At 44.6% G+C, this 12751-nt stretch overlaps 1 protein-coding gene across 2 annotated transcripts in view; it reads left to right on the forward strand.

Annotated features, from left to right (window-relative positions):
- ARHGAP23 (Rho GTPase activating protein 23) overlaps positions 1-12751 on the forward strand; it is a 179526-nt gene that overhangs the window by 15314 nt on the left and 151461 nt on the right. The gene's annotated exons all lie outside the window — the stretch shown is intronic.

Here is a 12751-nt window from a genome sequence, read left to right on the forward strand (position 1 = left end):
TCCAGTGGCTACAGCAGCAGGGGGAAAATGTTGTTAGATGGGTCTGCGAAGACCTTTATAACATTGTTAGAAACTGAGATGTGAAAGCTAGGAGCTAAATGACACATTAAACCTAGGTGATGGGCACTGCAATGGAGTGTCTAGGTGTGCTTTTTTATAACAGTAATACAAAGCTGAAAATGAATGATCTGCAGCTAAAATATTATGTTCATTTTTCACACGGTCTACTCCTTCCCCTGCCCAGTCCATAATATTCTTAAGAGGGTCTCTTCTCCAGTCTTCGGAGAGTAGCCGGAAGGGGAGGCAGAAAAAGGTCCTCCTTTCTTTCCACTCTGCAGTTTTCATCTGAAATCTTAGGCGTAGTACTGAAATTCCCTGTCGCAAAATGTGCCTAGAACAAGGGGAGTTTCGAACACTGCTTTATCAATGTTCAAGTGGTCTGTGAGGGAGGGGAAATAAAAGTTTGGGAACCGTAGGCATAGATGCCTCACTGGGTTCTGTGGTGGAAGAAAAATGGAGTTGAAATGTCATAAATAAAAATAAATGAGGCAAAGTGGCTTTCCCTTGTTGACACTCAGAAGCTGCTGCCTGAGCCCCGAATTAAGAAGCAAGAGCTCTGGTGCCCTCAAGGCCCAAGCAGCTCTCTTTTCTGAGACAACTTTGTGCGAGACAGGCTGAAACAGCAGGCTTACGAAGTTATCTAGGTACGATAAGAAAACGTCTTCTGCAATAATCCTGAGAGAAGTGTACAGCGCAAGGGGAGGGGGATTTGGGGCTGGCCTTCTCCCCATCGTGTCCTTGTAGGTTTTAAACCTGCTCCACCTATGCTGATGGCATCCTGAGAGGACATGTTTTGCAGTTTATAATGGTGCTCTTGGATTGCTGCTGAAGCTTATTGCACAGCCCCATATTGCAGACTTCTGTTGTTGTTGTTATTAATTACAGTGGTGCCCTGCAAGACGAATGCCTCGCAAGACGGAAAACCCGCTAGACGAAAGGGTTTTCCGTTTTTTAATGCGCTTCGCAGGACGAATTTCCGTATGGGCTTGCTTCGCAAGATGAAAATGTCTTGCGAGTCTTGAGATTTTTTCCGCTCCCCCCCTTTTTCTAAGCCGCTAAGCCTTTAATAGCCTTTTAGCAGCTATGCCGCTAAGCCTTTAATAGCCGCTAAACCGCTAATAGCGCTAATCCGCTAAGCTGCTAATAGGGTTGCTTCGCAAGACGAAAAAACCGCTAGACGAAGATACTCGCGGAACGGATTAATTTCGTCTTGCGAGGCACCACTGTATTATTATCATTATTTAATGTGCATTTTGCCCTTCATCCGAAGATCCCAGGGCAGTTCACAACAGAAAAATACATAATAAAACAAAAACAAACCAGTAACCCCGCTCCCACATGCGCATTTAAAAAGCCATAGAACGTTAATCAGCCAAACGCCTGGTAGAAGAGAAACCCTTTTGCCTGCTGCCTAAAGATGTGTAGTGATAATGCCAAATGAGCCTCCTTGGGAGAGCGTTGTACAAGTGGGGAGCTACCACTGAAAAGGCCCCGTTCTTGTGTTGTCATTTTCTGGACCTTCCATGGAGCGGGCACACTGAGAGGGGCCTCAGATGAAGATTGCAGGGTCTGGGTTAGTTCATGCGGAAAGAAGTGACTCTTGAGATATTAGGGTCCTGAGATGCAAAAGGCTTTGTAGGTCCAAACCAGCATTTTGAATTGGGCCCAGAAATTAAGTCAGTGCAGTCAAGCCAGGATTGGTATTATGCGTTCAGACCATTGCTCCAGTTTAACCATCACTCTTGTCTGGACATGCACAGAATTTGTTGACCCTTCTGGGACAGAGACTGTGATTCTGCAATTTCTACAACGGGTAGCAGATGCAGTGATTTCTAGGTTATGTCAGACTACATCTCTGATCACCCCTCACCATTGGGCATGCTGGCTGGAGCTGATAGGGAGTTGAGAGTCCCAGGGACATCTGGAGGACACGATGTTGGCTGTCCCTCTGTATTTCATCTTGCAGACGCTTGGACCTAGCAGTTCCTCTTCATGGGAGCTTGTCGGCATCATCTGGGACCTCTCCAAACTGGGTTATTTTTTAAAATCTCTTTGGCAGGTGTGTTTTGCAACACGCCATTTACGTAATAATAGTGCATAAGTGGCTGCTTCTGTTTGTGCTGATGCAACACTGCCATGATTTCCAAAGGTCTTTAGACCTGATCCTGTCTTGGTGGGTATTGGTGGTGGTTTGGCTGTAAATAGATGCTCAGTAGTTAATCATCAGGCAGCAGCAATTTTCGTTAGGTCAAGAAAGCCCTCCAAAATATGGGTCAGCATAAGGTATACATAAGCCTTAATCCACCCTTGCCTTCTGTCTCCTGTAAGAGAGACCACTCTTAGCCTCCCATGCTCTTGTCAGCTGCTTTCCCTTGTTTATCCAAGATTGCCACTGATCTGAGCCCTGGTCCTCAGTAACCCTTTCAGAGCCATTCTGATGCGATGACACGAGAAGAAAAGAGAGAAAAAAAGGGTTCAAGCTGCTCAGCAGCTCCTTTGCCCTGTTTTCCCCCCTTGAAGGAAGAAATTTCCATTCTGAATTCTTCCCCGCCTGAAATAAGGGCAGAGAAGATAGGACAGGCATGGTTGGGGTGAGGAGGAACCAAGGAAATATTTAAAAAGTCGGGAAAAGGAATGTGTTTGCTTCCTCCAGGCCCCATGTGGGTGGCGGTTGTGGCACATGGAACAAAAGCCCCAAGATTGTAAGTGGGAGCAACTTAGGATAACGTGCTCTTCAGTTTATTTTTATTTTATTTTATTAGCAGTTGGTTAGAGTAGTTTTATTCAGGTTTATGGAGAGCCCTTTAGTATCCCCACCTCTTATGACAACCAATGTAAGACTTTGTTATATGGCAAGATAAATGCAAATGCAGAAGGCAATAAGAGCTGTTGACTGGACTTGTGCCAGCAGTGCAGAACATCTGTGGACATCCAGATGTTGCTGGTTCCCAGCTCCAATCACCCCTGACCATTGGCCATGCTAGCTGATGGAGATTGGGAGTCCCACAACATCTGGATGGCCACAGATGTTCCCCACTCGGTTACCGAGAACAACAGTGTCTACCTTGCTCTTCAAGATGCTAGTTATTTCAGTAAGAAGTAATACTCTTTGAGGAAAAATAAATTCAAAGAGGAGGGACGGAAAAGAGAAAAAAGGGGGGGGGAGATGGCACAACAGACACACAACCTAGCCCTTGTATAGGGAAGTTTTTAATGTGTAATGTACTTTATTATGTTTTTGTATATGCTGGAAGCCGCCCAGAGTGGATGGGGCAACCCAGTCAGATGGGTGGGGTACACAATCATCATCATCCTTCTTCTTCCTCTTCCTCCTCTTCTTTTTACCTGGTGATTGACCTTAGCTACTGTCTGAAGCTCTAGTGCATGCCAGAAGTTCAGCCCGTGCATCACAGATACACCTTGGATATGACGATCTGAAATAGTCTTCTTGCTTGTCTCTCCCAGCTCAGAGATGCACTCATGGGCCATTACATTCCTTCCAGTGCCATCTTATTTCCAGTCCCTGTTTCTCACGGAGTACACACTGAGCTTGCAGCGAATGTCATCCCACTTATTCTTTTGGAGTTGATAACCTTCCTTTTTGTTATGTCCCCATTCTCCAAAGCAGACTACTATTAAAACAGCTTGGGAGAGAAAGAGAGCATTTAAAGCCGCGAAGATAAGGCATCCACTGTTTCTATTTATTTATGAGTTTGTTTCTTCCAGAACATTCTTCTGCTGCCCTTCAAAGCTCCCGGGGCGGCTTGCAAAAGCCGGGAAAACAATATCGAGCAAAACGATAACATAGAACACAGCAGAAGAGTGAAACTCGAGCGGAGTGATTATAAACCACAAGGCAGCGAATAGCTGGCTTTTTGTTGGCCTGTTTCTCTGACTTTTAAACTTTCTGTTGGCAGTGTTGTGTACTTTTTTAAAAACGTTGTTTTATGAGGGGTGGTGGTGGTTAAAAAAGGAAAGCACTTTTGTTATTTTAATAAACATTATAATAAGCATATAAGTGCTCTGACTGGCAATGCCTCTACAAGGTATCGGGCAGAGCTGAGGTGGTTTCAATTGTTTGAGCAAATGGAGAAGCACTCTGTGAATTTTGCCTGGGACATTTACAAGGAACCCAGATTTCTGCATCTGGATCTTTCCTGCCTGATTCACTCCAGCACAATGCTTGCCATGGGTATTCCATAGGAAGTTGCTTTATACTCATTCAAGACCGTCAGACCATCTTCCTTGTTATTGTCTGGACCCACGGATGGGGGACCTGTGGCCCTCTGGATGTTGTTGGACTTCCGCTCCCATCACTCCTGACTATTGGCCATATTGGCTGGGGCTGATGGGAGTTGGAGTCCAACAACATCCAGAGATCCACTGTCTTCCCAGTTCTGTATACCCCAGCTTGGCGACAGCTCCTCTTGGTTTTAGAGAGCAGCCTTACCCAGCCTGGGGATACCAGAGATTGTACTTGGGACCTTCTTTTTTTTACGAAATATTTTTTATTGGTTTTACAAATAGAAAATATAAATGAATACAAACTGTAAAAAACAAATCTATATACAGTGGTACCTCGGGTTACATATGCTTCAGGTTACATACGCTTCAGGTTACAGACTCTGCAAACCCAGAAATAGTGCTTCAGGTTAAGAACTTTGCTTCAGGTTGAGAACAGAAATCGTGCTCCGGCGGCACGGCGGCAGCAGGAGGCCCCATTAGCTAAAGTGGTTCTTCAGGTTAAGAACAGTTTCAGGTTAAGTACAGACCTCTGGAACGAATTAAGTACTTAACCTGAGGTACCACTGTAAATAGATTCTCTGAATCTTGAGACTTCCCCCTATCCCCTCCATGGGGCCTCATTTTAAGCATCGACAACTGCATATTTATCCGTACTCCAATTTTTATATCAAACCATATTGTCCATAATAATTTTTACACTACAAGTGAGTCAAAATCCGGCTCTTGTTTCCATCTGTTTACAATGGTCTCCTAAATAACATAAATTTTTCCCATTCTTTTATAAGGTTTTTATCCTTTTGGTTTCTGAGTTTTCCAGTCAGTTTTGCCATTTTGGCATAGTCAATCAGCTTGGTTTGCCACTCGTCTCTGGTAGGGACTTTGTCTTCTTTCCAACTCTGGGCCAATAACATCTGAGCGGTTGTTGTTCCATACATAAAGAGTCTTTTCTGCTCCTTTGGTATATCGGTACCTGTAATTCCTAATAAAAAGGCTTCTGGTTTCTTAACAAAAGTCATTTTAATCATTTTTTTTCATTTCATTAGGTATCATCTCCCAGAAAGCTTTTATTACAAGTCCATCACATATGAAAAGGGTACCTTCTTTTTCTTTACATTTCCAGCAGATATTTGAACTTGTCTTATACATTTTTGCTAACTTAGTATCAGTCAAATACCACCGGTACATCATTTTTATATAATTTTCTTTAACTGTACAACATGCCGTAAATTTCAAATCTGACTTCCATAACCTTTCCCAATCTGCCATCTGAATATTATGTCCCAAATGTGGGACTTGGGACCTTCTGAATGCAAAGTACATCCTCTCCCACTGATCTACAGCTACTCTTGTTCCCTCATTTCATAGAACCAAAATATTTATCGGCTTAAAATTCAGTAGAGTTCAGTATCTCAAAGCACTTGGGACTAATCTGTACTGGTCAGTTAAAGCACTATAAATGTGCTGCAAACATGCGACACCAGAAGGCGCTGTAGAGCAATGTAAAACCGTCAATGTAAAATCGCATTGAGAGCTAAATAACATTTTAAAAAGCGTTTTTATGATCAGTATAGATCCAGCCTTGGAGCTCAAGGGTCCCACAGAACTGATTATCAGTAGCTGATGCAGGGATGTACCTCAGAGGCAGGGTGCAAATTTTCATGCATAAGGTCCCGGGTTCAAATTCTGGCATCTCCAGGTAGGGATGGGAAAAGCCCGGTGTGAATAATATTGAACTAGGCCAATGGTCTGACTCATTAGAAGGCAGTTTCCTGGCCGATCAAAGGAAACATTTCTTCACACATGAAATGGGATGGATTGATTTTTACTTAAGTGATTTAAGTCTTCATTAAATGACCAAGAACAGAAAAGACTTGACAGATCAGTGGGGTGCCCAGGTGGTGTGTGAGGCAGCAAGCTTCCTGAAGCTATACAAACATGGATATGGTCAGTTTCTGGTGCAAGACGACCGGTGTGTGCTGCCTTGAGTTCCACAGAAGAAAGGATAGAGATGACTGTACTCAAGTTTAATTTAAAAAGACTGATCTAAGATAGTTCCCTGTTTTCTAAAATGTTTATTTCCTGGAGCAGCATCCATATTGAGTGTTTACTAAATCTACCCCACCCCAGCAATATATATATATATATATATATATATATATATATATATATATATATATATATATATAAAAATATATATGCTGGTTTGCAACTAAACAGGAACCTTATACAGCCAAGAGTGTAATCCAAAACTTTTTGATCACTTAGCTTTTTGTAGTACACAACTATATCTCCTAAGAGATAAGGGAAAGCACTGGGGAAGATAAATGGATTTCTGTTCTGCCTTTTATCTGTGCACACGCAAACAAATTCATTTTGCTTAGCATCCTTGAAAGCCACAAACTCAGAGCTTTCTAGAAGCTTGGTAGTTTATGGAGTGGAACAGTGTTTTTCCAGGAGATGGAAAAATAATTTATGTCCGTGCATGGCTGTTAGAACAGGTGTGCAGCACTTTTGGCCCTCCAGATGTTGAGACTCTCTGAGACTTTTGTGGAAGATCAGGACACTAACACACACCTATTTTTGAGAAGATGTTGGCATGCCTAAGATCTCATTGGGCAGAGGGTTGGATGTGATTCCTAAGTTACTGTTGCCTCTTTCCCCTTGAATAGGGTTTCTCTACCTTTTAATGTGAATGACAGGCTGAAAAGTGAAAAGAGATGCAGTGATGTGAAGCAGGATCTTATTTAGCAAGAGAACCTAATAAAAAATGTCATAATGAAGGTTCTGTGCTAATTAAGTCTTTCAGGGTTTGGGGTTTGTTGTTCAGTGGTATTCTTGAACTGCTTGTGATCATTGCATGGACTCGCATTTTTAATGCCTGTGCTGACCCAAGTAAAAACATTGCATTCTCTTGGACTGTGGAAAAATACAGATTACCCCCTGCTGACCTAGAGTCCTATGATATGGTCTTATGATGAATAAGCTGCATAGATGTACAGCTTTGGAGAGGGGGCCCTTTTGACTCTTGTGTAGGATAGCGGTCTACCTTTGTACAATTATGTAACGGAGAATGTGTGAAAGCTGTGTCCTCATCTCTATGGCGTGTCCACTTTCCTGCTCAGTGGGTTTTCTGTGGAAACTCAATGGCGTGTCTTGGATATCCGTTCTTTAGAAACTACAGTCATCAATTAGGTGCACTTTCAAATGTGAATGCTGCTTGCTTCTTATGTTAGTGTGTAGATACCATCCAAAACCTTGCAATGCACAGTCTTATTCCCATTCTCCCTGCCTCCCTTTTTCTATTTTAAGAACAAAACAGCATTTCTAAAGCATATTTCAATGTTGAAGAAGCATTTATATCTATAATTTCAGTTCTCTAAGGCAGGCCAGTTATATCCCCATTTTACATCTGATTGGATAATGATTTGCTTAAGGTGCTGATGGGAGACTTGTGGCTTTCCAGGTGTTGGATTCCAACTCCCATCAGCCCCTGCCAGCGTGGCCAATAGTCAGGGATGATGGGAATTGTAGTCCAGCAACTTTTGGAAGGCTACAGGTTTCCCATCCTGAGATTGAACTGGGGACTTCCAACTTACATTCCTAGCCACTATGGCTAAGAAAATGTTGCCACAATCAAAGTGGAACACAGTATAGGCATAAATCTAGAGACCATGGTTTCCCAAACTTGGGTCTCCAACTGTTTTTGGACTACAATTCCTATCATCTCTGACCCACTGGTCCTGCTAGCTAGGGATGATGGGGGTTGTAGTCCAAAAACAGCTGGACTACTGGACTACTTAAGCCTTCTGTTTGTGAATAGGCCCTGTCCGTAAGAGATACTGTACTGTTGATTGGTTGACATTTTGTAAAAAAAATATGAAAATATAGATGCTGTTAGAGGTTTGCCTCTGCTAAGGATTCCCTGTAGCTGAACCAATACAGAGCAGCCATCGAATACTAGGCCCCTTCTGTTATCTATAAATGATGGTTGGTATAATCTCTGGCGATCACTCGTAGCCAAGTAAGATTGTCTTCCATAAGCACAGTTTTAACATTGAGTCCGTAAGTGACTGTGGAGGCCAATTCTGGATCCACATGTCCTTCCACAGTGGGGACATTGGTATCCGGGCGGGAGTTGATCACGGTGTGGATTTGCTAAGCGTTCCTTCCTCTTAGCACGTTTCTCCTTTGCGTCCTGAGTTTGAGTGTCTTCAAAGCCCATGACACCTTTGGTAAAGGCTGTTCTCCAACTGGAGCGCTCGCAGGCCAGTGTTTCCCAGTTGTCAGTGTTTATACTACATTTTTTTTAGATTTGCCTTGTCTTTAAACCTCTTTTGTTGACCACCAGCATTACACTTTCCATTTTTAAGTTCGGAATAGAGTAGTTGCTTTGGAAGGCGATCATCAGGCATCCGCACAACATGACCAGTCCAACGAAGTTGATGTTGAAGAATCCTTGTTTCAACACTGGTGATCTTTGCTTCTTCCAGTACACCGATATTAGTTCGCCTGTCTTCCCAAGTGATGTGTAAAATTTTTTGGAGACACCATTGATGGAATCTTTCGAGGAGCTGGAGATGGCGTTTACAAGTGGTCCATGTTTCACAAGCATATACCGGTAGTAAGGTTGGTAGTACAATAGCTTTGTAAGCAAGCATTTTGGTTTCCCTGCGAATGTCCCGCTCCTCAAACACTACCTGCGAGATATGTATACAGTAAAGTGCTCTGTAGTAGAAATCATGCTAGAATTTTTTTTTAAAGTGTACAGTATAAAGAAAGCTATAGGAGCTTGTATAGCAATGGCATGGGTGTCCAAAGAATGGGACTGTGTCCAGTTCAAACACTTGGCTAGCGTGCTTCAGCCCCTGGCAGGAATTGTGCTTCATCCAGCCTCTGTAAATCTTGAAAGTGAATCATTCTGAACATAGATTTCAGATAATTGCTCCCCCTGCTGAACTGTAATATCCTTTTTGGGAATGAAAACTTCCATATTACCAAGGTATCTCTATGTTTATCATATTTTTAATCTGCGGCTTGCTGCCTATTGTATCGGGGCGCCACTCTCTTTGTTGTGTGAAGGGAAAGTAGCTCTCCCTCCAGGAAGAAAACTACAAAGGGGTGGCAGCCAAACCTTTTGATAATCCAGCCTTGAACTTCTAGAGCTGGGAAGAGGTAGGAAGGTGACGCCTCAATTCATCCCCAAAACGGAAGATTTCCTCCACTTTCCTTGCTAACTTGTGCTGCACTCCAGAGCCAGCAGAGGGCGTAGATTCTCTTCATTTTTTGTTATTATTCCTCTCTTTCCCCCCTTTCTAGATAAGGGGAGCTATGATCAAATAATACAAAATAGGATACAGTCTTACAGCTGTGGAATCTGAGCTACGTGCCGGCCCTCAGTTTTGTGAGGCTTAACTCCAGATGCCCACAGTGCGCTGAACTGATAAATCATGGTTACACCTTTTGTTCCCCCCTTCTCAACCACAGCTTAGTTTTTCAGCACATGGGTCCATTTTGAAAATACCACTGCTCATCAGCCCTGGAATGCATGGATTACCAAAGAGTCACTCTGAACACGTGCAGAGTTCTTACTCGTCCCTCTGTAACAACAACCAGGTTCCTGGAATTGGAAGGCAGGAATCCCTTGTGAAAGGGTGGGGCTATTGCATAAGTGAGGGAACTTTTTCTGCATGGGGGCCACATTCCACTCTGGGCAGCCTTCTGGGGGCCACATGCCTGAGGCAGTAGTGGGCAGAGCGGTAAATGTGAATTTTACCTTTCTATGGAAGGCTAGTCCCCCCACCCCTACTTTGGAAAGCAAGAGTTCTAGGAGACATCCTAGACAGGTGAAAAACACCGAAGGAGGTTGATACAAAAGCAGAGTTGGTGAAGGAAGCGACTTGCAGTGTGAGTGTGTCCTGAGGGGAGAGTCTTGAGGCCCATGTAGCGAGAGCCTTTGAGGGCCTCATTTGACCCTCAGGGCTAAGGTCCCCCATTCCTAGGATATTGTGAAGTCTTGAACCCAGAACCTGTTTCAGAAGGGAACTGCTGGCCTGAAGGAACTCTCTCTCTCTACATATCCTACCATTTTGCTGCTTGTAGTATTTTGAACTGTAAACCACCTCAGGTGCCTTGCCAGAAAGCGTATGTTTATAGATGCAACCAGCCATTAATTAAATAAAAATAAAGTTGCCTGCACTACCCCCTGGTCCTGAATCATTCACTGCCAAGTTGATTGGCAGCACTCTAAATGAGAACAGAGAAAAGAGAAGACTACTTTGAACGGTGGATATAATTTGTCTTGGAATTAACTCTGTGGCGAGATGTGGTATCTGCTATTAAAAGTGGACCAGACCTGTTCATGGAGGGTGGGTTCTGTCACTGGCTATTGGCCGCAATGGCTATATGGAACCTCCCACATTCAGAGACAGGACACCCTGAAATGTCTGTTGGTGGGGAAATGGCAAGGAAGGGCTGGATGAGTCTTTGGTGTGATCCAGCAAGGCTTGCTTTGCATTAGGGTATTGGCTCTCTCTCTCTGCCAGGGCCCTGGTAAATGCCTGAGCTGGCTGTGTCCCTCTTGACTTCTGAGGTTGCGCCAGACCTTAATCTCTGGACTTATCTTTAGATAGTAAACATGTATTGCTTCACTTCAAAATGTGTTAAGCCAGCCCTGCTGCGTTTTTGGGGGAAGGGCCTTCCTGCTCCTCACTGGAGGTGGGGTGCTGGCCATCTGCCCTAAGGCCTTGCCCCGATGGCACACTGCTCCTAGGATTGTACATCATACAGTGTCTACAAAGAAGGACCAGACTGCTCCTGTTTAAAAGCTGGGGAGATGGGGGAAGACATGCCATGCATCCGTACAGCTACGTAGCTTCCCTCCCCCCGCCCCCGTCACGAGGAGTTGATTGATTAACTGACTAGCCAGGATATGATCTCACATCCCCTCTTATGGAAGGACAGGAAAATGACTTGGGGCAGTGAAGGTCCCTGACGCATTGGGGAAATTTGCCTGGCTGTATAAAGGGGGCAACCTTGGTGGATCATTCCTGCCCCTCCACTACAATGGGGCAGGCGGGCGGGCTTGTGGGTGCTCAGTCCATGACAACTCTTGCTGCTTGTGTTCAGGGATGGGTCCTCCAGCCCCTAAAAGCGGACGCCAATCAAGGACGTTGAGTTCTGGTGTATGATGCTGCAGTTAAGAAAGCGAGCTGGGAGATACCTGATTTCAAATCTTGCCTCCTCCACTATTTTCTGTGTCTCAGCTCCTTCACCCACACAACCTGTTTCAAAATCTGGAATGGTTCTGCTGTTCTGGGCTGTTGGACAGGCTATGAACACAGTGTATGTAAAATGCTTTGATCACATGAAAATGTACCGTGGAAATACAAAGAATTATTATTATCCGCTGCTATGCATTTCTGCCTTCCTTTGAAGACTGGTGCTTCTATATTATTTTTTTAAAAGACTCCCTGGGTCCAAGAATAAATCCCTCACACCACATCTCGGGCTTGTGTGTAGCTCCTCCTCCTTGCTACCACTGGGGATGTGCCAATCCTTGCTGCAACCTTACACACACACACACAACACCCCGTGACCTATGCCTTGTGATGAACCTCCTTCAGCCTGTACCAGCGCATAGTTGGCGCATCCGACTGTCCGTACCAGGCTGCCTGCCCCTGGGTTCTCTTTGATGCCAGGCCTCAGATTGCCAGTTTTTTCTGTGCCTGGCTGTGACAGCCCATTGTCTTTCTCTTTTTCCTGCCCCCCTCCCTGCCCACCACACACTGCCCCTTTAGCTGGTCCTGTATGCTATTCTATTGGACTGTGATGGTATCTCCTCTATTCCCTGGCCTTTGAGCTTCCTGTTCTGGGCCAGCCTTTCCCATAAACAAGACTTACACCTCCTGTCTTGGGCTGTGTTCTTCCGCAGGCTTAAGGCATTGAACTGATCTTCAAACACATGTTCAACATTGGGGTGGGGGGCGCTCCTCTTCTCCTTGAGAGGGGAGTTGTGGCTGATCCCCACTCGCTTTACTTCCCAGCCTTTGGGAACTGAAGTGGTCCCACCCCTTAATGCTGCTGTGTGTCCTCAGATGTCACCTGGAAGTGTGTTTCCTTTACCCTGAAATGGAAGAAACTTCCCATTTTTAGAAGTGATAGACCCATTGAAGTGAATGCACGCGACTAACTTCGATGCCTTTATTTCAGTGGGTCTACTCTGAGTTGGGCTAGCACAGCCTGGTGCAGCTGTGCCCTCTATTCTAGGCCAGGGTTTCCCAAACGTGGGTCTCCAGCTGTTTGGACTACAGTTCCCATCATCCCTGACCACTGGTCCTGCTAGCTAGGGATGATGGGAGTTGTAGTCCAACAACCGCTAAAGACCCACGTTTGGGAAGCCCTTTTCTAGGACCCCTCTTCGTCTTTCTGTCCTGTTCTTTTGTGTGTG

The sequence above is a fragment of the Podarcis bocagei genome, assembly GCF_964188305.1.
Source record: "Podarcis bocagei genome assembly, chromosome: 13".
Lineage (NCBI taxonomy): Eukaryota > Metazoa > Chordata > Lepidosauria > Squamata > Lacertidae > Podarcis > Podarcis bocagei.